General features: G+C 41.0%; 1 protein-coding gene and 1 long non-coding RNA gene across 12 annotated transcripts in view; both read left to right on the top strand.

Annotated features, from left to right (window-relative positions):
- Nucleotides 1-24,615, top strand: part of Fhit (fragile histidine triad diadenosine triphosphatase) — a 1,329,438-nt gene that overhangs the window by 1,015,647 nt on the left and 289,176 nt on the right. The gene's annotated exons all lie outside the window — the stretch shown is intronic.
- Nucleotides 9,372-14,307, top strand: LOC104875553. Its single transcript, XR_784105.2, has 3 exons — nucleotides 9,372-9,498; nucleotides 12,746-12,818; nucleotides 14,158-14,307. It is a non-coding gene; the product is annotated as an uncharacterized LOC104875553 (long non-coding RNA).

Genomic DNA, 24,615 nt, shown 5'->3' with positions numbered 1-24,615 from the left:
AAAAAAAAAAAAAAAAAAAAAAAAAAAAAAAAAAAAGCTTAACTGAAAGTTAAACTGTGCTGATGTCCTGTATTTTATCTGGCAATCGTCGATGGAAAGTCACTGGAGGCTATACATGGGGAAGCAATGTGATCTGATTTATGTTTTGAAAAATCAAGTGGCTTTATTTCCTCACTCCATGTTTCAGCTGCTGCTTCTTGATCCCCAGGAGAAGAAGCAGAAAGGGAACTCTAGTGATTTCCCTGTGTTAAGGACAGAGTGGTTTCCAGAGTCCCTCTTTTCCTTCCTACTGTTTTTAGATGAGCTGCCAACTGTAAAATAAAAAACTTAGATTAAATTTAGTGGAATTTGGGGAGCAAAAAACAGTTTATAGATCTGGAAACTCTCAGAACCGGAAGAGGTGCAGAGAGTTCTGCTTCACAGGGTGAGCCCCCGCATTGACAGAAAGTGTCTGGAAGTGAGGTGCACAAATAGCTGGACTGGTTGTGGCATGGTCGGATGGGTGGGTAGCCTGTCATTGGCTGGAGCTTGGCTGCTGTGATTGGCTCAGGCTCAGGTAGTTGTCAGGAGAGATAGACTCCTAAATTAGACTTTTGGTTCTTTACACAATAAGTTAGGCTGCGTCGGGGTTTAAATTAGAAGAAACCTCTAGCTAAATTTGGTTTAATACTACTCATCTTTTGGGGCTCAGTCTCAACACAGTTCCTACCCAGAAACCCATCTGTCCTCCCAACTCCAAAGACCCTATCTGGTAGCCTTCTCTTATGCAGCTCGGGTTCCCCCATTGTTGAGCAGTGGATTCTTGTCATGTATCACAACTGCTTGTCATCTGTCTTCCTCAGCAGACTGCGAACCCTCTGAGGGCCCAAGGAAGGGCGTCTCTCCTCTTGTCGGTTACCCGGCGTCTATCTCAGGGTCTGAAACAATGGAGGTGCTCGCATGGATGGAGTAACCCTCATCTCTTTAGTGTGGCCTCTGGACCAGTGAGTCAGTGAGTTCTATGTGGCAAACTTTGGACATGTCCACTGCTAAGGAGCTTATTTATTGAGCGCTTCAAGCTGCCAGGTAATATGAAAAAACTTGGAGACTTCTGAATCTCGGTCAGTGTCCTCAACGAGCCTATATACTGGTTGAGAATCTGAGGTAACACAGAAAAATGAGGAAAACCATTAAAACCACTAGAAATGTACTGAAGTATTTGAAGAGCTGGTACAGTTAGGATACTCAGTGATTCTTAGCCTGGCTTCCACGGCCTGACTACATAAGGACACATGAAAGGGCTTGGAGGAGAGGTCAGTGACCCCCTGAACTTCTGTGGGTGAGACAGTGTACAGCTTTGGTCACGTGGGAGAGTAATAACTGCCCAAAGTGTTGGCAGCCTTCCTTGCCAAGTGCTTTAGAGATTCATGATGGACTGAAGTATCCAACATGGAAAGAAAATCTGTAAGCCAGCAATGGAAAAGCGGACATTTCTGCGGTAGAATTTCTAAAGTAATGGTAATAGTTGAGCAGCTTACTTGCATCATATTAAAGATTTGTGTGCAGTGAAGGAAGCCATGGAAAAACAAACAAAGAATAAACTGAAAGAAAGTATCGTACATGTGTGTAATTGCTAACAGATTTATTCTCTTGATATACTGTTTCTGCTAATTTGTACACAAAAGTTATGAAATAAAAAATTTTAGCGTGCAAATGGTGGGCCTGGATAGTTTACAGAAGGGAAAACTTGAATATCTAACGTGTATTTGAAAGAGATTTTCTCCCTCAGTATTTGAAGACAGCAATATTTAAATGAGGTATGCTTCTCAGTAGCCAACAGATTGGCTGTAGAGAAAGGAAAGAAAAGGTAAGAGGACAGCATTGCCAAGAAGGCACAAAAATTGGACTTGTGCAGATTGTTTGGCAGGGCAAAGCATTGACCAGCGAACGGAAAACCAGATGTATGGCTGGCGCTTCTTGTAGATGCTTGTAGCAATCGGAAGGAATTAAAACCGAGACCAGCATGGTCCAATAGAGATATGATAATGGGCCACGAGTGTAATTTAAACAATTTTGGCAACCACACTCAAAACCACAAAAGAAGGCCAACTTTACTTTTTTTTACAAAAATGAAGAGAAATGTTTCTTTTAATTTCATGTTTTATTTAGTCTATATATGATATACTTTCAATATATCATCAGCTAATAATAAATATTATTAGTGATATATTTTACATTTCTTTGGCATTATCTGCAGTACCTGGTGTGTGTCTTATAATACAACAAAATCTCAGATCAAATGCTGACTTTCCTTTGGAAATAACTGAAGCATATTTAAGTTTCATGGAGCATGCACCTGAAAAACAAAGATTCGTGAACTCAAGGTATTTAAAAAACACTTAATAGTGTTCTAATAATTTTGAAAAGGTAACAGCTTTTACAATATGCTGAGGTTAAGGATTCATTTTCTCATTTTCACTGGCTCCTTTTCAGTGGCCACAGGTGGACAGTGACCACTATATTGGACAGAGCTTGGATTTAGAGCTACATGTAGTTATGCAAGTAGGTTTCAAAAGCATAATAGTGAAAGACAAAATAAGGGTTAGAATGAGATCTACAGTAAAATAATATATATATAACATATATTTAAAACTCCATTACTTTATATTTTTCACAAAACACACACATGTATAACTAAATACATGAAAGTATTTGAGAAGACTACGCCTATGTCTGAAAGGTGAAGTAACACAGGATCATAAGAGTAAATCAAAGAAAATGTAGTATATGTACCCGGTGGAGTACAACTCAGCCATCAAGAGAGACAAATCTGAGTCATCTGTAGGACAGTGGATGCACCTTGAGATAAGTGACATAAATCAGACAGAGAGGGGTAAATATGCCATGGTTTCTCTTATCTAAGAAACCGAGGAATAAATGCTTAAAAAGAAAAGATGATGGGAACCAAGGAAGTAGACTTTGTGGACATGAGAAGGAATCCACGTCGGGGCCGTCGGAGGGAGAGGAAGGCAGGGGTGGTAAGGATCACGAAACGACATGCATGCCTACCATCTCCCACGACGAACGCGTTCAGTAAGGGTTCACTATGCGTCACAGGTGCGGACTAATAAAAACGGGGAGGAAGTTAGGGCACAGGTGCACTGAGGCCACGCATCTTACTCGGTGTTGAGCATTCAGGGTCCAAACAAAAAGCAATGAGAATTAGCTCTGCTGAAAACAGCGGTACAATTGGAATCTGGAAGCAGAATTATGACTTCTTGAACACATTTTTAAATAGTCTACCCTGCAGTTCTTTCTAAAACAGCAAACACAAGCATGTGGCTATTGCCAAACACAGATGATGTCACCCCTGGCTGTCACCGTGAGCAGACTCGGAGGACATGTGCCCGAGGCCTCTCCCTTCTCTGGTGGACAGGGTCTGTAAAGAACAGGTCTGAGGACCTCCTCAAAGTGAAGGAATCCACAGTGAGGCCTGAGGCCCAATACCCGACATGCCTGCTATTCTCCCTCAGTTGTGTTCTGTAGGACAGTACCATGCCACTGTTATGGGGTGACGTATGATCTCTGGTAAATTCATGTGAAATTCTAAACCCTCCTTCCTCAGAATATTAATGTATGTAGGGGGAAGGCCTAATCCAATCCTATGGCTATGCTTTTAAGAAAAGGAAATTAGGATGCACAAAGAGACCGGACGGGTATACGCAGAGAGAAAAGAATGTCTACATGGCCAGGAGAGAGGGCTGAGGAGAAAACAAACCTGTCACATCTTCCTCCTTGGACTTTTAGCCTCCCGAACAGTTAGAGAGTAACCCTATATTTAAGCCACCCAGTCTGTGAGATTTTGTTATGGCATTTTACCTGAACTAACATACCTAACACCTAAAAATATAGCGCATAGCTTGAGAGGCAGTTCAACGGTAAAGAGTGTCACTCTGGAACCAGGGAGAGTAGGTTGAAATCTACTTTGGCAGTTATGAGCCTAGAGTCTGAGTGCCTTTCTTTCTGGTCTGTGAAATGGGGAACCAGTCATACCTGTGTCATGGGGCGACTGGGAAGCTTAGATAGAGAAGGGATATAATTGCTGAATAGGTGTCAGATATCTCCTTATTAGGATTGAGTGCCATGTTCTGGCTGTTCCGGTTCCGCAGCCCACACACCAGGAACTTGACAACGAGGGGGCCCCGACATACTAGTTCATGCCAGGTGCGGTCTTAAGAATAATAAACAAAGAGATAGCTTTGTGAACTGTTGTGTGATTCCCCATTGTTTTTGATAGGACGAGCTCCAACACTATGGCTTTCCATTAATTGCTGGTGCTCCCAAATTGAACACGATTTGAGTTTATTTTCAACCTTAACACTGCCAGTGTGTCTGTGAATAATTAAATGGGCATGTGGTGGTATCCCTGAGGAGCTAAACGGAGCAGTTCGAATGAGCACCCACCTCTACAGCATGGTGTGGGGCCACCGGCCTTGGAGAGCGGCAGCATTATAATCACGTGGGTGGTGATTTGTCACACCATTTAATTTGTTTTTCCTTCTAAAATGAATTCAGAGCAGAAACAGCCTTCACGAGCTGGAAGACAGTACGACTATACACCGACTGTCGTCTCTTGGGAAATATTACTGTAATGTGCCTGTACTTTAAAATGCAGCCGATTCCTAGCAAATGTCACCGTGTGAAGGCAGTCTCCTCGGTGTTTTTAAATTGGTTACCTTCACCCATTAAGCTCTAGTGGATAAAAGCGGGCACTTAATATTCAGTGGGTATGCTGAGACTATCCTTCTTTGTATGCTCAATTTCCTAAAATCACATAACCTTTTGTTATCTTGTAATACATAAAAGGGATGGTTGGAGTCGAGAAAACTATTTACTATGTCAGATAAACAAGTCACAAAATTCCATTTAAAGTACTTACGCCCTGCATGGCACTGCACCTCGGAGGGAACTCTTGCATTAGCTTGGGCTGAGTTCTTTTCATGTTTCTCAAGGAAGTCTGATTTTAAAACAATGCTTTCCCAGTCACACCACCTAGGAACATGACTGGATTTCTTGGGTGATTTCCTTTTTCCATTCCCTCTATGCTTTTCTGTTTTTCTATGTCAGGATGTTTCTCATTCATGTGTCTTTCTGGGGCCAGAGGCTGTTTGTCTTTTTGGTTTTTCCCCTTAAATTTGTGAACAAGTCCTGGTGTCCGTGGAGGCGGAGGAGTAACTGGATCGCCTAGAGACAGCGATGTATACCTTAGCCAGCTGCAGCGCAAGCCTCTGCCATCAGCTCGCGGAGCCCTCCTCAGCTCCAGTCCGAACACCCCGGAAGCAGGCAGACCCCGCGGCTCTGTCCCTGCTCCTCATGACACGGACAGACACGTCCAGGTTGCCTGTGCTTGCTGAACTGAAACCCCCTTGAGTACCTTGCGCTACCTGAAGTCAACATTTATTTAATTCTGCAGAAGAGTCAAGCTGGTCGTATGTGAAATGGTTAGAGCTTTAAAAAAAAATAGCCACTGGGAGGTAGTAAAAGATGCATAGGAAAACCAGCTTCTTTAAGTAATTCTTTTGTGTTGAATACCTCTTTACTCATATGACCCAGCGTCTGCCTAGACTTATTCACACATGAAATGCTAGGTAGAAGTATAAGGCAACTCCATCGACACTTCTAAAACTTCAAGCTTACCATGAACGATAGAAGAAATAGATTTTAGAACAGCATAGGGTTCACTGGCACCAGAAGTTCAGATTGGAGGATTTTAAAAATATATAGTTTCTCTCTTAACCATTTTAAGATGCACACATCAGAAGTTTTTTAAGTTCATTCACGATATTGTGCAGCAGATCTCCCGGACTTTTCCATTTTGCCTACTAAGACTCATGTGCTCATGATCCAGCAAGTTCCCGTCTTCTTATTTTTCCTTGTCTCCCCTCCCTTCCTCACTTCCTTCTGTTTTCTTGTGATGGCCAATGTGGAAAGCCAAGGAAAGTGCAGACTTACGGATACAGTGACATCAGTTTTCCAGTGTCTGACTGTTGGCGTTCTAAGTGAGGGTGATGTCCAGCAGGATGACTATTTGGTGACCTGAACACACCTCTTGGGGGCTCACAGTGGTTCACAGAGCCTGGCACAGGAACTCAGCATCTCAGGATCTACCAGATTTCTCACACCACCTTCATTTCAACGATCTGAGAAGAAGATAAGGTGACCTAAGATAGGAATCTATGTTTTTGATTATTTACCATTTAGAAGAAAGCTTATAGCAATGGTAGGAGACATAGGATCAGGATTTGAGTCTCATTTTCATCGTTTGCATAATTTGTGGCCACGTGCCAGGAAGACCCTGTGAGCTCCTCGTTTTTATGTGGTAGATCGATTTCTGGGGCCTGTACTGCGATGTTGTTGTTTTGCTCTTCATCTTCTACTGCTCTGCTTTGCCTTACCCCATCACAGCCACTTCCAGAGAGAGGCTTAGCTGAGGAATGCTGGCCGTCAGGAGGACAGTGGGGAATATGTGCTTTGCATCGTGTGGCAGAGCTGAAGCTTGGGCAGTCCTCCGCAGAGATTCACTGAATGCTGTCCCGAGGTTTCTACCCACCTTGGCAGTGCTCTGTCCTGCTTAGAATGTGGCTTAGAATGTGCCACCAAACTTTCTTTGATGCCAGTTGTAAAGTTGAATTGAGGAATAGCAAATTATAAGTCTGATTCATAAAAGTCAGCTCATCCATCAGAATGTGTTTGTTCTCCCCATGCTTTTGTGTTTTGAGGTTTGCTTGGTTGTAAATTTCACCTGCACTATAAACAGCACAGGTAATCTGTTCGGGAGTGAACTTTTTAGCGAAAGTCAAAGGAAAAAAATCAATTTAGCTGGTTTTGACTTATAACAGTTAAAAGAAAAATTGAAAGTATTGGATTTTGGATAAGTACTTTTGCTTCACAGTTTGAGGGTTGAGTGGCTGTTAAAATATCGCTCATTAAATTGGCTTGTGATTTGGATTATTCTGCTTTACTATTTTGAAACTGTAAAATCAACCAAGTAATGAAGTGGGCTGCACATGGTGTGTTTCATGTGAAGGGCCATCAGGCTCTTCGGCACATCCCCTGTGGATCAAGTGGCTCAGACCTTTGAATACGGCGTGTCACCGGAGCGGGCAAGAGAAAAGCTTTGTATTTCTAAGCAGTGCCTGATTTGTTGCTAAAGGACTAGCATTAGTCATAGGATTTGAGGGGTAGAGATAAACATTCATGGCATACACAACACATACATGTACACGTGTGTGTGTACAAGGGGTCCGACAGTTTGTCAACAGTTCTGGGGATGAAAGAGGCACTAGTGCGGCCTAAGGGCATGGGGTTCATTTTCTGGACAGTGTGATTCACATTTCACTTTCTCTGCGTGTCGTTAACTGGTGGCTGTCCCAGGGCGCTTCATCTTTTCAAGTCTCCGTTTTCTCATCTATAGATTGAGGCTAATACTTTCAGTCTCATCTTGTGAAAATGGCCCAAAACTCTATGGGGAATGTCGCTATCACAGTGCCAGAAACAGGTAAGAATCGGGAAAGCGAGCGATAGCATCACTTACCGTCAACAGGATGAGTGGCTCGCCATGTTATTTGTTTACATAGGATTTTTAGAGAACGATTATCATGGGAAAATCTCTCTGCTTCTGTGACTGATGAGGTCACTTTGTGTCTGGTGAGCTGTGTGCCATGGCTGCCACCATGGAGGAGCCCTGCCTCTGCTGCCCACGCAGATACTCTCGCACCTCCAGGCGGCTACTCCAGTTAGTCCAGTTCCCCAGCACACTGGGGATGGTACAGCAAGGAGGCGAATTCGTGAGCACAGGGGTTCATCTTCTTTCTTTTGGGCCTCATCTTACCATAGCTCTGGCATAGGATAGGTGCTTAGTCAGGACCGCAGTCAGACGTGAAACCTATGATCATTAGTTCAGGATTCTTTCATCCGTCAGAAAAATGTACAGCAGTCGATAGTGTCTTTCCTCTCAGACAAATGACTTCTTAAAAGTCAGATTTTTATGGGGCCTTGGTGTGAACTGAATGGTTTTCTGTCAAAAGGTGTATGTTGGAGCCCAGTGTGGTGGCACATGCCTGTAATCCCGGCATTCTGGGAGTGTGAGGCCAGAGCATCGAAAAAGAGCAGTGTGGACAGTTCAGTGGCTTAGTGAGACCCTGTCTCAAAACTTAAAAATTCAAAAAAGTACTGAGAACATAGCTCAGTGTGAAGGTCCTGGGTTTAGTCTTAATCTCCCCCGCATATATATGGTTCATATATATGCATATATATGGTGTATATATATGCATATATATATATATATATGTGTGTGTGTGTGTGTGTGTGTGTGTGTGTGTGTGTGTGTGTGTGTTGCAGTTCATATACATGCATATATGTGTGTATATATCCTAAGGTTCTTTTATATATATGGTTATACATATATGGTTCACACAACACACATATGTATCTTCTAAGGTTCATATATGTTTGAACCCTTAGAACCTTAGGACGTACTTGGAGATAAGGTCTCTGCAGTGGTAATCAAGTGAAAATGGAGCCATTAGGGTGACTGATCCAGTATAACTTGTGTCCTTATGGAAGGGAGATTTGGACAGATACATCAGAGACAGACGGAGGGAAGACACTGGAAGAATGAGGGAAGATCTGGGACTCTGTCAGCCACAGAGAGAGGGAGGCCTGGAAAAGATCCTCCCCTGTAACTCTGGGAAGAAGCCCTGCCCACCCCTGGACAGTGGGCTTGGGCACCCCCAACTGTGCCTGTTGTCTAAGCCGCCCAGCTCACGGGGCTTTGTTATGGGAGTTCTAGCAGAGAATACAGCCCTGCAAAATACAGAGAGAGCTGGACTGTGGAGGAGAGAAAAAGGTACAATACCTGAGGTTACATTTTCTATTCAAAATGTTAGTTCAGTGTAGGTTTATTTGTAGCATGGTTTTTCAGTACTCAAAATAAGGGAAACAGGGAACTGCTTCTGATAAATTTCTAATGCCTTCTCCTGGGGGATTGATCGAGTACAAAGGGTTCAGAGTAGTCCTAAAAGAAATATCTGTCAGCCATCTGCAAGAGACATGTTTATATACACGTTCGGTAAATCTCAGTTCTCTGGCAAGCGAGAGCCTCTTCTGAGAAGATTCTGTAGGAAGGCGGCCATGATGGCAAAAGCATGGAAACAAGAAATACTATTTTTGACATATATATCTTTAAAACATCGACTTTCCCCCACAAAGCTAAACAAAATATTTTTCAGAAATAGAAATAAGAATTGTGAAAGAAAAACGTGGTACTTCTAGAAAAATGCTTTGAAGCCATTTTTAGTTGAGAATGAATAAATCTTATTTCCACAGGTCCTTCTTTTGACTTGTCCCAATACAAGTGAATTGTGGAAGGTCAAACGAGACTTTTTCTGGTACTGAGAAAGAAAACTGCTAAATGACTGTGAAAGTAATGATGAAAAAATTCAAAACCAACTTTCTTATGTGAGTTTCCTGTGAGTTCTCCCATGAGTTGGTGCTTTCTCCCCACGACAGCTTCTTCTCCCCTAAACCTGGTCCTTGCTGCTTGAGGGGAGAAGTCTGGGTTACTGAGGGTGTCACTGGGTTACTGAGATGCCAGAGTGTGCACAGACCCTCGGCTGGGGGAAGTGTGAATCCAGGGCCCTGGGCCTTCTCCACTAGCCTCAGGGTAAATAGGAGTGTGGCTAATTCCCTTGAGACTTTAAGAGGCTTGATTCTGTCACCGTGGCAGTCATTACTGTTCTGGACTTTACTGTACTGTGACATTTTACTGAAGAATAAACTGTTAGTATCTGAAAGAAGTCCTTGGCCTAACAGGAAATCATTAAAGAAACAGAATGAAAGGAGACTCAGAGTACTTCTGAGTTGTTTCTTTCTCCTCCTCGGGCAGCATGGGTTAGGAAAACTTGGAAAGTGTCTTGTGCCTTGTGCCTGAGACAGCAGAGAGTGTTTGCATCTGGTGTCTTCTCCCACAAAATCTGGAGAGGGGCTGAGAGTTTGGATGTGGGACACAGGAAATGTTTCATATTTTACGATTTAATTTTAGATGCATCCATAGTTTCTCTGTTGAGAGAAAGCCTTCAGAGATACGTTTTACATACATGTTCGATACCTGCAGTTTGTCTCCGTTGTGAATCTCCCTTCCTAGCTTTGAGGAAAGCATGGGTCTGATACTGTTTGTCCCTGATGCCGTTGGAGGCTGTAGGGTGGTTTGCCCCCCCCCCCGACCCTGAGTTGCACTGGAAAAGTGTAGCTCAGCTGCTCATGTTCATGAAAAGGAAATCCAGTCTTTCTTTGAATCTCAAAGAAACGAGAGCCAGTGAAATCCTCCCGGAGCCTCCCCAGCCTGATGGGTGAGCCTAGGCACCAGCTTCCCATCAGTGTGGCTTTCCCCTTCCACCTTTGCTTAATCTTTGCTTCCTCTCCCGCAGTCCCTGACTTGGCCTGCACAGTTCTGTCCGTGTGAGTCTTCTGAACTGATGCCACAGATCTTGAAGCACAAGACAGCCAGGAGCCAGGCTCGGGAGAAGGGGATGGAGCAAGGATGGGTGTGGGGAAGGCGGGCGAGGCTGACTGTGTGACATAACTTCCAGGATGGTAAAGGAAAATCAGGAAGAAAGGAGGTCACCTTTATGGGAGGCCTCCAGTTTCATATATGCTAACTTTGGCAGACTTGTTTCCATGTGTCAGGTTAGATGATTGCAGATTTCTGCTCACTATTTTGGAACTGCATATTCTGTTTTCTATTTTACTCCATAAATTAAAGAATGGTGAAACAATGACTCAGTACAAACTTGTGAACTCCAGTGATCTCTCCTGCTTTACACATGAAGATGTGTGACCTTGAAAAGTTACATACTTTGAAAAAGTTGAGATTTCCCTGCAGCGTCAGAACTATTTTCAACTCAGTAAATTCAGGTCTAAGATCTTCCATTACACTGCGTGGCCTAAGACACTGTCTTCATTACCACTGTCTCTTTGTAGGAGTATTGAATTCACCATGCACATCTGTTAGACCTGTTTTGCTTTTATGTTACTAAAAAATATTCCTATTTTAACAACAGAGTAGGAAAATAAAACAAATTCAAAGCAAGTCATTTAGTGTGACTTTATAGATTGAAAATTAGTGAGGGACCAGCTGCTGATTATTTATGCCCTATTAGCTTCTGTTTTCAAAACCTGCATTCTCTACACATTCCCTCTGTTACCGGATTATGGCAGATGGAGCCCTACACTGTGTCCCAAGCACCCACTGCCTTTACAAGTTTGTCTGTATGGTTTTTCAGTGAAAGCCTTGGGCCACAAGTAACCTTAGGCTAAATCTTAGGGTATGAGCATTAAAGTTGAGCTGCTCACAGAAGGAGAGAGGGTTCTCAGTTCTCTGTCAGCTTGGCCTATCTCCCTTGTTCCCGATGGAAGATTTCTCAGAATAGAGCTTAATATCCCCTGGCCAGGTGAGCGGAGCCAGAGAAGCTGACTGTCATCAGCAAGGTCGCAGAATTATTCGTGACCCAGGAAGGTTGAGAAGTCCACTTAGAACATTTTATACTGCCTCAATAAAGAGCAATTGAACAGAGTTGCAAGTGTAAGCTTTATTCGGTCCGACCTTTACTAAGAGTTTTGCTTCTGGGACTGCAGCTCTGTGAGAAAGTCGCTGTTATTACCCCCACTCTGTGGAATGTGATACTGAAACAGAAAACGCTTAACAGTAGACACCTAAAGTCACGTGGCCAGAGCCATCTCTTAAACAGTGTTTCTATTTTCTCACTCTCTTGGCTTCCCATTTAACACCACAAATTCTCTCTCATTTACTTATATATCTCACATAACTGTTGCTCAGTGTCCTTCTCAGTCCATTCCCTTGCCCTATACTACGGAATGGTGGTTCCCAGAATTCTTTCCTCCCTGACACCCACATTGAATACCTCCACCTGTAGGATGCTGCTGAAGGTCACTCAAAATTGCCTGGGTTTGTATGAGTCCTAGTACATAGACTGGAACTGGACTCCTCTCAGAACAGCTGGCGGTGTTCCTTACACCTAATTTCACCACCCAGTCACAGTGCTTAACAATCACTAGGGCGTGATGGCGTGTGTCATGGACTTCCGGTAGTCTGAGAGTATCCTTTTGGCTGCCACCTTAGAGTCTGAGGCAGCAGAATTTAATCTGCATTACCCTAGTGTAAATCAAGTAGCTCCTCCTGGCTGTACCCTGAGCTTTCTCTTCTCACAGCTGGTCTGGAGGACATATTTGCTCTTTGGAGATCTCCAGAGAACTGAATGTCCGAACAGATATGATTTATTCTGGCAGTGCTTTTTGTCTCACTTGTCTCCACTGCCTTATACAGTATTTGACTCACAGGAGATACCTAGTAGATGTGGCAGTTTGGTTACTCTTCTCCCCTTGCAGATAATACAGCTAATTGCTTCTCTGGATGTAAGTGACCTAGTGTAGCAGATTGGATTTTCCAAAGGTGTGACAACATCACACCATGTCCCATCCTATACACACTCTGTACAGTGTGCCATGTCTACTCTGTCATCAAACGTAAAGTGTACTTTCTTTCCACGTGAATCTGGGTAGACCTTGTGAATGCCTTGGCCAGTAGAATGTGAAAGAAATAACGCAGTGTGAGTTTTAAGACTGGGTCTTAAAGGAACTATGGCTTTATTTGGCTGTCTGTCTCTCCCTCCCTCTCTCTCTCTCTCAGCCAAGTCTTCCCAGCTCAGTTCCAGACACACACTGAAAACAGCCTTCAGGATGACCCAAATCTGAGCCACGGAGTGAGTACAACCTTACGAAAAATCCAGAGACCGAATCTCCTGGCTAACATACTCTGAAATCCCTGACCCACAAAGCCATGAAAGATAGTACATGATTATTTACATCACTGAGTTTTAGAATAGTGTGCTACACAGCATTAGGTAACTGGAACTACAAGCATTACAGGATGTATATTTCATTTTTCATATAAAAATTTGATTATTGTTCTGTTTTGGCTTTGTGATCTTTATTTTGTACCATGGTAGCTGTTTCTCAAAGAATATTAAATTTTTTCCTATTGCTTTCTTCTGCTGTATTGGAACATTCTAATATAAATTCTTTATCAGCAGCAAGCAGCTTTTTCAGCTTAAATATGTATTCCTTTCATTTGTCACCAAAATTTCTCCCTTAAGAACAGTTGGAGCAGCATTCCAGGTATTTAAGGTTTTTGTACCTTAATCAAAGCATAGTAGAGGAAACCAACTGTTGAACTATAGAGTATTTCATGGATGTTGAGATAAGATTAAAATAAAAGGAAAATGTATGAGAAACTGTCTGCAGGCATCTCTGAAAATATTGTTTAAAGATACTTCTCTTATTTTGACAAATTTCTAGAGAATGTTTATATTTGAGGTTGGTATTATCAGACTCTTAGAAAAGTATGCATTATTATTCATAATATAGTGGGTTTGACAGATTCTGAATGAATTACAACAGTGGTTGACATTTGTAAATAGTCATATTTTACTCCCACTGTATTCTATTGAGTCAGGTAAGAGAGATTTGAGTCAGATCAATGACTATGGCACATAAAATAATAAACTCTTTCAAAAACATAACAGTATAAATTATGTGTGCTTGTGGCAGTAGTTGGGAAAATAAACATAAAAGTCCAAAATAGTATAGTTTGGAAACCTAATAATCTATCAGCTATTAGAATCACAGGCAAGATGTCATTACTCTGAAATATAACAAGGTTGAAAAGTGTTTGGATGTGTTTTCCTTCACATGAACCAAATGAGTTCGTTGATTATCTGGATTATAGATCAACTGGAGTGAGACTTCCTACTGCCTCTTTGGTGAATAATAAAACATATACTGTGTGTGTTTGTGTGTGTGTTTGCATACCTATTCATAAAGAGTTTAACATGTAAATAACAAGGGCATGTGATAAAAAAATTGGATTAGTTAAATGGAAGTTAAGGGCAGTAAGATCAAGAGTGAGGTTAAGAATTCCTGTTGTTAGGTCTCATAGATGGTGTTTTAATGGTGATGACTGGAAGATTTTCCCAATCCATGATTTGGCATACTTTCTCTTTCTTTTCTCTTCTCATGATGGAACCAAACTCGTTACACTAGAGGTGATTGCTCCTGCACCTGCACCAAGGAGTGGTAGAGATGGTGAAGGCACTGATATTTTGGAGTGACGGGGACAGTACTGAAGAGATTAAAGCTTTAAATTGCTGGCGCTTATTCTGTGGAAAATAAACTGAGCCCTAAATTCAGAGTTCCGAGGTAAGGGTAAGTGGCATGGTAACTGGGAGTCACGTGTGTTCTGGTTACATTTCTGCCAGCCTTTGGAACAGAGCTGTAGAAAGGCAAGGGATGCCTTCTGAGCAAGGGCTAGATGGAAGAGAAATGCAAACATTGCTTGGTTTAGGATGCTAGGATTATGGGCTCATTTTTATTTCGTCTTTATGATCATTTTAATGTTGTTTTAAGTATCTTTATGATATAAATAAGAAAAAATAAAAAAGGTTTGTTACTTATTGGATATTACTGGCCTCTGGGGTTTTTGAGGTCTTTGGAGAGGAGACTGTCATTATGCAGACAGGTTTATTCAATCATTCAAGCAATATTTACCTGGCAAGGCATTGTGGGAAACAGAATCCCAATGGAGACACTGTTCTTTCAGAGTTGGAAGGGCCTTAAGAAATAAAATAACATGCTCTGTGTATTAACCACATGAATGGTTTTATTATAACAAAAGGAACTGGGGTGTCTTTGAGGACAGAGTACACTCTCACTTAGACTGGGAAGAATGGTAACAGTTGGTAACCATGGAGACAAAAAGTCTGATCGAGTTAGCTATATATTTTCAGTTCTTTCTCCTTTCAGGCATGTGGTAGAATCACATGGCTTAAGGTTTGGTAGAACCACATGCCTGGGTATTACAATGAATTGTGTCACTTTGGATTTCTGATACAAGATCCCTCTGGCCTGGCTTCTAACAGCGTTTGAGCTGAGAGTTGAACCCTCGGCTTGGGAGCCTCGAGTAACCAAGGAGGGTAGAGCTGCCCCAGCGGCCAACTGTGGACAGGTAGCAGCCCAGAAGTAAATATTTTTGCTACAAACTTCTGAAATTTGGGGGCTGCCTCTTATCCTGTCAACACTGAGATTAATCTAATGATGTACAGTGAAAAGATATTCAGAGTAAAAAACAGTATTAAGTGAGGTAATGAGGAAATATTAGCAAATTAATTTCGGTTGGAGCCTGGGAATGTCAGTGAGAATGTTGACAAACATGGCTAGAAAGAGATCTGGGACCTACGAAGGCAAGCCTAGAACTCTGGACTAATGGTTAGAAAAGAACAACTCTTGAAGGCATAGCAGGGCCTTGCCCTTAATTCAGTTTACCATCCATGTTTCAGTCGCAACCTGAAAGTATGTAAACTTATATTCAAAGGAGAGACCTCTCTAAAACATTTTGGCCAATTTAAAAAAATAGTTAAAGTCTAACAACAAAATAATAAAAACATAGTAAAAATACATTGATGATGAAATATCCAAGGCAATAATTGTTCTCCACAGAGCAGCCATTGTGTGAAATCAGTGTAGCTGTCTGACTTTGCTTCTTCTCCCCTGGGCACGGTGGGTCTGCTTTCTGGGCGTAGTGCGGTACTCGGGGAGGATTCGGTGCTAGGCACAGTTGTATTCCCCTGAGGAGAATTTCTCTCCCACGACTAGGTGGCTTGATCTTCTGCGTCAGGTTTCTATTGTTAGGTGTTATGTATTTCTCCAGAGCATGGTGAATATGTGTTAAGCTTTATAAAATATTTGAAGAGACATTAAGAAAAATACATCCTGTATGAACAAGATGGCAATGATAATACAATTAGAATTGAATCTGAGATTGGTGAGGGAAATTTAGTTTGATTTGCATCAAACAAGCTCAATTCTATGAGTGGCTGGTAAAGGTAAATCTAATTTCTGAAGTTCTTGAACATTCTCATTTCTAAGCAAGGCTTTAATATCATTTGAATGCAGTTTTTTACATATGAATTAATATAATAAATGTCAATGTTGAATAGAATAAGGTCACATTTTACTACTTTGACCAGAAGTGTAATCTTCCAAGATTCAATTTTATTACTATTATAACAGTCATACTGGATAAGGTCACCAATATTTCTTTCCAAATGATATGATATATGACGACAGCCTTTATACCAACTTTAGTTTTTACAATTTGGATTTATATCCTGAAACATGTTGACAAAGATATACCATGGACCTTTTCTGGTCAAGTGGCAGCCTGGAGAAGATGTTTCCTTCTAATTTATGAGAAATTTGAAAATGGATAAATGGAGCCATTGAAATGTAGCATTTTCTTGATCATATCATCCCCTTGCCAAGTGATAATGAAATTCTTGTGACGTTTTAGTCTTCTACTTGAGAGGAAAAGGTGATGTTTAAAGACTCATCAGGACATGAAAGCCAGAACTGCTCTCCGCTCCCTGGCCAAGTATGAGGCAGCCACCTTTTGAGTGGCGTGTTCATTGAGTTCGAAGAGCTCTGGGCTAGCAGCGGTGGCAAAAGGCAACTAGCAAAACACTTACCTGAACCCTCTTCCGCTACAGTCTGGACCAGGCACCAACTTCCACTTGCGCATTTCCGGGGGCGCCAACAGCGGTGCCTGCCTGTGACTCAGGAAGATTAGATGAGGGAGGTCTGAAATGTGCTTGGGACTGAGTTTGGCTCATTATATGGGCTCAATAAACATAGGCTGTTGCTGTTACTGTTATAAATATTCAGTAGGCAACTACCTCACAAGACAGTGTAATTTCATCTTTCCAGAACTCTCTTTTAAAAGTCTTGCTTTTAAAAAATAAAATAAAATAAAAGTTTTCCTTTTATATTGAATCCAAAGTTATCTATGTATTTTTTCTGCTTGACTACTTTTGACTTTGGGGAACATAAATGAGAACAATGATGCCAGTATTGGCTAAAATATAAGGCAATTCTTAAAAATAGTTTTTTTCCTCTGCTCTGCACCCATGAAATTATGTCCTTCAAAACAATGGAAATTTCCTAGTGTTGCTACAATACCATTTTTGTGTCAAACAAAATAGTGTTTTCTTGATATTATGTTGATTATTCCTCATTTCTTAATATCAAGGACTCAAATGAGACATGCATATTATATTTGGCTATTATTTTGGTAATTTATAGTTGGATATTTTTATGCCTTTGGTTTCTTTAAATTAATTTGTCCTATAGACAGATTTGTATACTGTGGATCAATCTGTTTGCTTTCCGTGGTATTATTTCACTTGTTTCTCTATTTTTTGTGTTTGGTGAAAATACATTAGCTCTGAAGTGGGCTGTCTAGTAGGACACAAGGAAACTGGCTGCATAATTTAAATGAAATGAAATTTAAAATTCGGTTGTGAATTTGCTTTCTCTTCACATCAACAGCAGCTAGCAGCTACAGTGTTGAGGAGTGCAAATAAGATCTCCATCATGGTAGAAAATTGTATGAGACAGCTGTGGTCTAAGGATCGACTATTTCCACACCAGCTTGTCCGGCAGTGCTGTGTATCTCGCATCACATGGGGTGTGAAGAAGCACAGGGTCTGGATGTGCCGCTCTGTGGGCCTGAAATTGATCAGTAGCCTTAGACAGTGACAGCCTGATCATCCACTGTAAAGTTCTCCATCCCACTTTATCTAAAGCAAGAGTTCTTTCAGCAGTTACAGAGATCTGTATACCTTGTCTCCCACAAATGTTTTTAAATGAGAAAAGTTAAGTATATGGAAACACAAAGGAAATTGATCAGGTAACAGTTATCTCAATATTAAAGGACAAATTTTGATATAGAAAATATGCACTGTGCCAGGGATTTAGCTCAGTGGTTCTGCCACCGCCTCGCAACCACAAAAACCTGAGTTTGATCCCCAGTGCCAAAAAAAAAATATGCATTTCTTTATTAAACATTAAATAAGAACTAGTAGTAGATAGAATGGCTGCAATAATTTTGATATAGTAATAAGTAAATATTTCAAGATATTTGCAACAACAAATTTCATATATATTTATTTATTTCATATATTAAAAAAATACGATTTATACTTGGAGAGACTCATGGTAACTGCTGTTATTGCTACTGTGGCCTATTGCTTACATTAGTGATTTAAGGGGATGCAAACTTTCAGTTAGGAATTAGTAAAAATAAGTACACGTTTTCCCCATTCCTGCTGATTTATTCTGTTTATTCTATCCAGCACCTTCCACTAAGAATCTTTGAGACCCCTAGGTTGAAAACTTCTGTTGTAAACCCTAAGCTACTCATTAATAATCTTGTGTGAATCCATTATTTCATTAGGAATTGGAAATGGTGGGGATTTTGTTGTTTCATTTTTGTTTTTGTAACTCTGTTATCTCTTTTCCTTGTGGAACTGGAATTCTTTTAATAACTTTCCATTGCTAGTGCTGTTTAGTTACCTTGAAATACAGTTCAAATAGGATAAATAATACCCATTTTGCAGGTGAGATAACTGATAGCCAAAGAGCTCATTTGCCCAGTGATAAATAGTTTAAAAAAATGATGGAAACCCAAATGAGTCCAGATCTGGCCATTCTGCAGTCTACATGCCCGACTAAAATTCTGCCTGACCATTTACTAGCTGGTTATCCGGCATCTTCCCGGCTTCCTAGTTTGGCAGCCGGCTCATTCTTTCCTCATTGCCATGGTGTTTGATTTTTGTCAGACGGCTGATTCTGTTTGTGAATGTGCTTCATGCTGCCCCTAGTGGCTACTCAAGTTGAGAAGACTCCATAAGTGGTCCTACCAAAAAGATCAGAGTAAGAAATCCCTTCCCTTAACTCAATGCCAGGCTTGCATTCCAGTCTGAGGTATGATGTGTTTTGTGGAGACATTTCTCTGTTAACTCATCTTGATCTTATTCTGAACAAAAATTCCTAAGCTGTTCTCACACATGCTGCTGTGGAGTATTCATTAATTAATCAAAGTAATTCATTTCAACCATCATTCACTCAAATAATAATCTGCCTGGATAGGCATTTATTCAAAACATCCAACCACCTACCTATTGACTCACCCATTCAGTGTTCAGCAAGAGCACTGTGTCCAAGACACCAGGCTAGGGAACGCTTGAGAACCGGAGCCCTGAATCCTGCTGTCCTTTCAGTTTGCATTCTAAATAGGAACTAAACAAGCATACACGAGTACTACAGTTCTAGAATCTGCTACAGGCGATGAAGTATACAAATGGAGGAGAAGTAGTGGAAAGGGTTACTTTAGATGTTGTTGACAAGTCTACTAAGTAGACACGTCTCACCTGAAGTGAGACCCTCACCTAGGCTTCAGGCATGGATGAGAGGTAGCCTCTGTTTTTAAAGAGTTTTGGAGGCTGATCAGACACCCAATCACCTGACCAAGGGTACAGAGGCAGGATTAAAAAAGACAAGACAAGATCTTAATGCATAAGTGGGGGACCCCAGGTGGTCAAAGCTCTTATCAGGCTAAGACACTGTCTCCTGGAGCTTGCCACTATTTACTGAATGTATAGCTTCTAGAAAGTGTAAGGATGGTGCAGGGAACAGCAATGTGGAAAACACTGACAGGAGCAGGTTCCTAGCAACAAGGGAACGAAACATTCTAGCAAGAACAGCTCATAGATTAATGAGAAATTGTTTTTTTTCCCCCATAGAATAATTATAGAGAAAACTCTATTGGAGTTTTCTGTACAAGTTATGCTGCCCTTAGCTGTACTGTTTGTCTTGCTATCTAAGACATCATGGCATCACAGATCACTAAGGCCTCTGCTGCGACCCGTGGTGTCAGGAGTTCTTCCTTTCCCACACCCACACCCCAGCTGCTGACTCTTCAGTCAACCATTGTGGGCTTATAGACAGACTCAGACTTTTAATATGAAAAGCCGATTCATAAATTTGTAGCTTGCTCAAGGTGATCTCCATCAAAGAGCTTTTGGACTATCGCAGGTGACGTACAATAGAAAGGGCCTATAGGAAAACATTGTGAAGGGTAACTATGTCTGCATCCCCACATTTCCCAAAAGAACAGTCTGGACAAAGCTTCTGCTTGTTATTGATCATCCATTTGGAATGGGAGTTACAAATGATATTGGTGTTACACATTTCATTATTCCCTCCACTTATCCAAGGTACAAGAGAACATTTGATGAGGAAAACTTACTGCTTAACAGCCAGATTTGACAGTATATTCAGGGGTCAGGAAGCATGGTAATGTTCAATTCCCAGATAAGCTGCGTTGGGTAAAAAGAATAGAATGCTGACTTTGTTTTTCGGTAGTAGATTAAGAGAATGCAGGCGTGTATGACACTAGGTACACCCTTCCTGAGGAGAGTGCTGTATAAAAACATCTGCTCAAGTCACTTTGAGTCCTTGGTTTCCTTCCCCCACTCCTCTGTTGTTACTGAGATGTACATCAAACATGACACCAGCTCTTGGCACAGGTTTTTACCTATAATACCTCAGACATATATTTGATTTTTTTCTACCCAGTATTTTATTTTATTTTTTTTTCTACCCAATATTTTAAAACATTTTTTTTAATTTTATTGAGTTTATTGGTACATTTTAGGGATACAGTACAGTTACATTCATTGTTGGGATCATGTACCTTTACATGGCAAGTCTTGATTCTCATTTTTTCCCCTTACCTCTGCCCTCCCTTCACCTCCTCCTCCCCTCCCCATCTACAAACACTTTATTTTCATCTTTTCATTCTCTCACATTTTTTTTCTTTTCCCTTTTTGTTCTTCCCCTACCCATCACAACTTCCCTGCACCTTTAGCTCCTTTCTTCAAATTTCTAAATGTCAGTAATCTTATTAGAATCTTATGCATTGTTGCAAAATATTCACACCAGGGAAACTATTTGGTATTTACACATGTGTGACTTATTTATTTCACTTAGGAGTATATCTTCAATATGTATCCATTTTCCTATGAATGAATCTATTCTCTCGCTCTTTATGGCTGAGTAATATTCCATTTTATAGAAAAACCACAACTTCTTTATCCAGTTTCCAACGGATGGGCAAATAGGTTGTTTCCAAGATTTAGCAATTACAAACTGTGCCGCTATAAACATGGGTGCACATACTTCTCTGTGATATGATTCTTTTAGTTCTCTTGGAAAGATACCCAACAGAGGGATGGCTGGGTCAAATGGAACCTCCAGTCCAAGCTCTTTGAGGTATCTCCATATTGATTTCCATAGTGGTTGCACTAGTCTGCACTCCCACCAACAATGGAGGAGGGTTCCTTTCTCCCCACAACCCCACCAACATTTGTTATTGTGTGATTTCTTTATAGCAGCCATTCTTTGTGGGGTGAGGTGGAATCTCAGTGTTGTTTTCATCTGCATCTCTCGAATGACCAGTGATGTGGAACATTTTTTCATATATTTTCTTGCTGCTTTTACTTCTTTGTATGAGAAATGTCTGTTCATTTCAGATGCCCATTTTTGAATCGGGTCTTTATATTTGGGGGGATTGATTGTTTTGAGTTCTTTATATATCCTTGATAATAGTCCTTTGTCTGAGGTACAGCTGGTAAAAATTTTTTCCCACATTGTAGATTGTCTCTTAGTTCTGCTAATGGTTTAAAACAAATTTTAAGTAGGGGCAGCCCTTTACTCTGTGAAGCATGACCAAAAAGTACAGTGAACATTTAAAAACATTTAATTCGTTACAGTAAAGATACATTGCCATTGACACCCTTGCAAAGTCTCCCCTTCCCTTTGAAGGTGCTTTAGTCCTTCATACTTGCCATGTCCTGAAGTCCTCTTTCGTGAGTGTCGTTATTACACTTTTCCAGGCCTCAGTGTCCTGAATTGGTTCAAAAGTTTTATCTTTCACCATCGTTTTGCTTTGGGGATGAGTCAGTAGTTGCATGATGGCAGATCTGGTGAAAGGTGGTTAGGACACAGTGTAATGTTTTTTATTTGACAGAAAATCGTCATAAACTTATGACCAGTGAGGGATGATCAAAACAGGGTGGGTGTGTAAATTTTTTCAAAACATGTATTACAATAAAAGACACATTGCCATTGATCCCCCTTGAAATACTCGAACTACTTCCCCTCACTTTGAAAACCACTTATCCCATTATTCTAAGTGATGTGACTTTTAGAGCCCTCCTTTAAGAATTTAAGCATTCACTGTATCCTTCAATCACCCTCTGTATAAAAATGACCACTGAAGCTCAAACCATGCGATGTTAACTTAATAATCAACAGGAGAAAACAGGAGTGCTTCATGACCTTTAAAATTTTTGTAAAGACATCAAAAAGCTCTCTGACTATCACTTATAAGAGTATAAGAGCATGACAAATTAGGAAAACCAGTACTTATGCGGTACTCTGGAATATAAAACATCAGAACCATTGAGACTTGGAGTGCTTTTCCTTGCCAGCTCTTATCCAGAGTTGCTTGAGCAGCGTTTACCTTCTTTTTCTCATCCTGCACTTAATGATCCAGCCTGAGCATCCTCCCTTTGCCTTGGCCAGCTGTCACACTCCTGTCAGGTTTGGATCTCCTTCCAACATTTTATTCTCTGTGCTTTCAACGTTGTGAAGCATGAAGTTTTTAAAGTTGATTTTTTTTTTTTTTTGCTAGTGCACTTCCTCTGGTACAGCTCTCCCCTTTCTTCATAGCTACTCGGCTTATTTCTGTCAACATACTCGGTGACTTTGGCCTCATTAAGCTCCTCTTACTACCTGCTGGGATCTTTTGAACAGCCTTAGAGTCTGCAGTCCCACAGTGAGCTATTTCTTCATTTATGTTCAATTTGAAGTTCATGTCCACTTGTGTTCCTTTGTTGTACTTTTTAAAAAAATCAGTTTCCTCTTTTCATTATTCTTTCCAGTGAAATGTCAGGTACCTTTACCATTGGTAGACTGGGACCAACACAGCTACAGATTTTACTGGCTGTGTGTGACTGAGTACTAGATACTGGATACTCAGTGACCAGTCTCTCATAGGCTTTGAAAGAAGTGATGTATTTGGTTACTATTCATCATGCACATCCGTTATCTGCCTAATAATTTGGGAGTTGAAGGAGAGCCAGTAGTGGAGTTTGACTTGATGCACTTATTCTGAGTTAATATACCATGTAACACAAATCTGAACCATGCTGTTGGGGAACTAATGTTGTTTAATGAAACTATCGTTTAGTTAAAACTGAAATTTGTGCATATTGGAGCTGTTGTAAGATCTGCCTGTAGTTGCCAGAAATTAGATGTGAGAGTTACACATAGCAATGCAGATTTCCAGTTTCTCTGGGGACCAGCCAGTAGTTGAGTAGCAGCTGCCATCTTGGGCTCTTGTCTCCCTATTTGTCTCAGACCCTGCCACTCCCTGGTGCAGGCCATTTGTGGCACCCATTACTGGAGTGTTCGGTGCAGTAGCTAATAGATCAAGGTGGTTAACAGCTTATAAAATTTAAAGTTTAAAATCAATCAAAATGAAATACAACTAAAATTCAGTTCTTCGGCCACACTAACCACATTTTGACTGTCCATAGCCACATGCAGCTATGGGCCACCACACTGGACAGCACTGGATACGAAACATTTCCGTCATTACAGCAAGTCGCAAGAGGAAACACTGCCCTGCTAGTGATCTAGGCAGCTAAATTATTGCGGGTCTAGGACCATCAATAACTCTGAGAACGTAAAATGCTTACCCCCCAATGTGAGTGACTTTTCTTTTCTCCTCCATAAACTAAGTAGAACAAGATGAGATTCTGAGTGATAGTATCTTTTCAGGGAGAATCCTTGTCGTTCCCATACCAAAGCATCGCTGCGTGAGATTTCTCTACTCTGTGGTGCAGTATTTGAGATTGTAGTCTGCGGGAAGAGCATTTAGTCTCAATTAACAATCTTTCAACACTTGTTTTAGCAAAAAGTGCAGTGATTTATGCAGTTTGTGCTTTCTTTTCTGTAGTGATGGCAAAGGTGGCAGAATGGTAGGATGTTGGTGAGGAGATAGTGGTCCAGTGTCTGAGTCTCCATGACAGAGGACTGCTGGCACCGAGGGTGGGTTTTTCATAGCTCAGTATATTGAGAAAGTAGGGGTGAATTTTAAGAAACTTCCAGAGGAATGACAGTCTTAAGTTGCCAGAAAAATCTGTTTTATTTTCTGCTTTCTCTTTCTTTACATATGCTTCCATATTTTATTTCACTTATAAACAAAATGGAATTCAAATATGTCAAAGCATTTTGGCTTTTTTATAACTGTGTTTTTTAAAAAATTCATGAAGTTAGAATTGGAGAGCGAAAAGAGATACTAGAAAGATAACTAATTCCTAGACTTTGCTGCCAGTGATGCTTAGGTTATATGGGGGAAGGAAAATGCAGGCAGGGGACCGGAGGATAGAATGGAGGTGCATGGATGAGTGGAATATGGAAACACAGGTGTGGAGGTTTCCGTATGCAGCGGATCGAAGCCTAGGGCCTCAATAATAACACTGATGTGAATGAGACCACATTTAAACCACACCTTCACATAATGGTTGCAAAGAGGAT

The sequence above is a fragment of the Fukomys damarensis genome, unplaced genomic scaffold (genome assembly GCF_012274545.1).
Source record: "Fukomys damarensis isolate Sample0158 unplaced genomic scaffold, DMR_v1.0_HiC HiC_scaffold_28, whole genome shotgun sequence".
Taxonomy (NCBI): domain Eukaryota; kingdom Metazoa; phylum Chordata; class Mammalia; order Rodentia; family Bathyergidae; genus Fukomys; species Fukomys damarensis.
The sequence above is the reverse complement of the archived record's forward strand: the minus strand, read 5'-3'. Positions and strand labels throughout refer to the sequence as shown.